Source organism: Bubalus kerabau, chromosome X (genome assembly GCF_029407905.1).
Source record: "Bubalus kerabau isolate K-KA32 ecotype Philippines breed swamp buffalo chromosome X, PCC_UOA_SB_1v2, whole genome shotgun sequence".
Taxonomy (NCBI): Eukaryota; Metazoa; Chordata; class Mammalia; order Artiodactyla; family Bovidae; genus Bubalus; species Bubalus kerabau.
Genome location: NC_073647.1, coordinates 114,106,329 through 114,110,509, shown reverse-complemented (window position 1 = coordinate 114,110,509; position 4,181 = coordinate 114,106,329). Strand labels below are relative to the sequence as shown.

Sequence of the window (4,181 nt, the reverse complement as noted above, 5' to 3'; positions counted from 1 at the left end):
GTGATGAAAAAGACCACAGCAGAAGAACTTTGGAGATGTTCTCACTTATCCAGTCTGCACACCTTCCCCTGGTGGGGATGAGTAGTTCTGCTTTCCATCCTCGTTAATCTTAAGACACCTGGAGAAAAGGGACTGTTCATTATCCTCCTGAAACAGGGTAAAAATTAGCCTTCTTAGTTCCTTTTTGGATTTCAGGCCCTCAAAGCTTAATCTGCCTCTTGGACTTCATGCCACTTTTTCATGCATCCTTGAGTACATGTTCCTCCTTATGGGTTCTGTTAAACACCAAGCTCCTGATAAATTCCACCATCCTACCACTCTGGTTCTATAGATGTATTTTGCCCACATGTGTCAAAATAGGCTAGGTTATGCTGTGCTAACAAAGGACCCCAAAATCTCAGGCACTAAAACTTACCTGCATTTTACAAATGAGTAAACTGAGGAACACAAGGGTAATGATAACAATATAAAAAATGTGAATGGCATGCTCCATATTTTTCCAAAATAGCTCCGGGTCACTGTTTTATATACTCTGTCAAAACAAAAGCATCATTAGAGCCACAGTTCTCCTGTGAGAGGGCCTTCGTGTTGAACCCTACACATTAGCTCAGCAGCGGAAGACTCCGAGTTCTCTGTACTCTTCAGGGATGAGTCGTGTGGCAGTGGAAAAGGCACTTGGGCTAAACCAGCAGTTTGCTTGCCTAGACCCAAACTCATCAGATAATCAGAATGGAGGAAGTATAGCCAGCAAAGGGTGCTATATTCCTCCTCACCTAAGGACCAGAGAAGCTACTAAAGGATTCTATGATAAAGACAGTTCAGGGTGGAGTTCTAGTAAAGATAAGGAAGCATACAGCAGTTTTGGTTCCCATAGTGATTCAAGAGGGAAGTCTAGTTTCTTCAGTGATTATGGAAGTGGATCAAAGGGAAGGTTCAGTGATTGTGGATGAAGTGACTATGACAACTTTGGCAGTCGTGGTGGCAGAGGTGGCTTTGGCAAATATGAGCATGGAAATAGTCGCTGGTGTGACAAATCAGATGAAGATGATTGGTCAAAGCCACTCCCACCAAATGAATGCTTGGAACAGGAACTTTTCTGGAGGCAACACTGGGTTAACTTTGAAAAATTTGAGGACATTCCAGTTGAAGCAACAGGCAACAATGGTCCTCCACACAGTGAAAGTTTCAGTGATGTTATATGGGAGAAATTATTATGGGAAACATTGAGTTTACTCATCACACTCACCCAACTCCAGTTCAAAAGCATGCTATTCCTATTATCAAAGAGAAGAGTGACCTGATGGCCTGTCCCCAAACAGGGTCTGGGAAAACTGCAGCATTGCTCTTGCCCATCTTGAGTCAGATTTATTTTGTGGGTCCAGGCCAGGCTCTGAGGGCCATGAAGGAAAATGGAAGATATGGGTGCTGCAAACAATACCCAATCTCTTTGGTGTTAGCGCCAACTAGAGAATTGGCCATACAGATCTATGAGGAAGCCAGGAAATTTTCATACCAATCTAGAGTTTGTCCTTGTGTGGTTTATGGTGGTGCTGATATTGGTCAGAAAATTTTAGACTTAGAACGTGGGTGCCATTTGTTAGTTACCACTCTAGGAAGTCTAGTGGATATGATGGAAAGAGGGAAAATTTGATTAGACTTCTGCAAATAGTTGGTGTTAGGTGAAGCTGATCAGATGTTGGATATGGGGTTTGAACCTCAAATACATAGAATCATTGAACAAGATATGCCACCAAAGGGAGTTCACCACACTATGATGTTTAGTGCTACCTTCCCTAAGGAAATACAGATGCTTGCTCATGATTTCTTGGATGAATATATCTTTTTGGCCGTAGGAAGAGTTGGCTCTTTATCTGAAAACATCACACAGAAAGTAGTTTGGGTGGAAGAGTCAGACAAACAGTCATTTCTGCTTGACCTTCTAAATGCAACAGGCAAAGATTCACTGACCTTAGTGTTTGTGGAGACCAAAAAGGGTGTAAATTCTCTAGAGGATTTCTTATACCATGAAGGATATGCTTGTACCAGTTTCCATGCAGACCAATCTCAGAGAGATAGAGAAGAGGCACTTTACCAGTTCTGCTCAGGTAAAAGCCCGATTCTCATGGCTACAACAGTAGCAGCAAGAGGACTGGACATATCAAACATGAAATATGTTATCAATTTTGACTTGCCAAGTGATATTGAAGAATATGTACATTAGTCTCTCAGTTGTGTCCGACTCTTTGCGACCCCATGGACTGTAGCCTACCAGGCTCCTCCGTCCATGGGATTCTCCAGGCAAGAGTACTGGAGTGGGTTGCCATTTCATTCTCCAGGGGATCTTCCTGACCCAGGGATTGAACCCGGGTCTCCCGAATTCCAGGCAGATGCTGTAACTGCTGAGCCACCAGGGAAGCCCGTGGACATATCAAACATGAAACATGTTATCAATTTTGACTTGCCAAGTGACATTGAAGAATATGTACATTGCATTGGCTGTATAGGATGTGTAGGATACCTTGGCCTTGCCACCTCATTACCAAGGGTTTGTTGGATCTTCTTGTTGAAGCTAAACAGGAAGTGCTATTTTGGTTACAAAACATGGCATATGAATACCACTACAAGGGTAGCAGTCATGGATGATCCAAAAATAGTAGATTCAGTGGAGGATTTGGTGCCAGAGACTATCGAAAGAGTAGTGGTGACAGCAGTTCCAGCTTCAGCAGCAGCCACACCAGCAGCAGCCACAGTGGTGGAGGCAGCCATGAAAGCAGCAGAGGGTTTGGTGGAGGTGGCTATGGAGGCCTTTGCAACAGTGATGAATATGGAGGAAATTAAAACTCCCAGGGGGTTGACTGGTGGGGTAACTGAACCTACTTTGCAGTAGGTCACCCTGCCAGACAAGCTAATATGGAAACCACGTGTAACAGCCAGACTATACCTTGTGTAGCTTCAAGAACTAACAATACATTACCAGCTGAGATTCTCCAATGAATTTTTTTTTAAGGGAGCTCAGGTCACATGGAGAGTCAAATGGAACAATCAGCAGCCCTATTCATAAGGTGGTTTGAAGACTTCATTGCTGTAGTTTGGATTAACTCCCCTCCCAACCTCCATCCCAAACTGCATTTATAATTTGTGACTGAGGATCATTTGTTTGTTAATGTACTGTGCCTTTAACTTTATACAACTTTTTATTTTGATGTCCTCTTGGCTCAGTAATACTCAAGATATCAATTGTTTTTGACAAAATAAATTTAATGAACTTGGGCTAAAATCAAACCTTGGCACACAGGTGTGATACAGCTTAACAGGAATCATCAATTCATCCATAAATATTATAAGGGAAAAACCTATGCATTAGCCTGCATTAGGGCTTTTGGATATTTGCAGATTGGGGGGGAAACAGACAACAAATGTCTTTGAAGCATATTAATGGAATTAGTTTCTAATGTGGTGAACTATGTTAAGGTTCTGATTTGTTCACTCTATCCTGGATAGGTATTTAGAACCCGATAGTCTTTAAACAAGCCATTCCAGTCATGATGAGGTGATGTATGAATACATGCATACATTCAAAGCACTGTTTTCAAATTTAATGCAAGTAAATACAGCAATTCCTCTTTCAATGTTTAGGCAGATCATTAATTATGAGCTAGCCAAATGTGGGCATAATATTACAGGGAAAGTTTAAAGGTCTGATAACTTGAGATAGGGTTTTAGGAGAATTCATCTACTTAAGACTTTTTAAATGCCTGCCATAAGTGAAGTTGAAGTGGTAGAATGGCTGACCACAGCAATGACCAGCCCTCATCAGGGCCCTGAATGATTTTTGGTTTAATTATGCATGCTAGTTTTGATGTTAGGAGAAGGCAATGGTAACCCACTCCAGTACTCTTGCCTGGAAAATCCCATGGATGGAGGAGCCTGGTGGACTGCAGTCCATGGGGTTGCTAAGAGTCAGACACGACTGAGTGACTTCACTTTCACTTTTCACTTTCAGGCATTGGAGAAGGAAATGGCAACCCACTCCAGTGTTCTTGTCTGGAGAACCCCAGGGACGAGGGAGCCTGGTGGTCTGCCATCTATGGGGTCGCACAGAGTTGGACGTGACTGACGCGACTTAGCAGCAGCAGCAGCAATGTTGATGTTTTTTTGGTCAAGAGGGTATGAACAGGAAG

General features: G+C 42.7%; 1 pseudogene; it reads left to right on the top strand.

Moving 5' to 3' along the window:
• Positions 1-617: 617 nt before the first annotated feature.
• On the top strand, positions 618-2,871 carry LOC129638433 (ATP-dependent RNA helicase DDX3X-like; annotated as a pseudogene).
• The last annotated feature ends 1,310 nt before the right edge of the window (positions 2,872-4,181 follow it).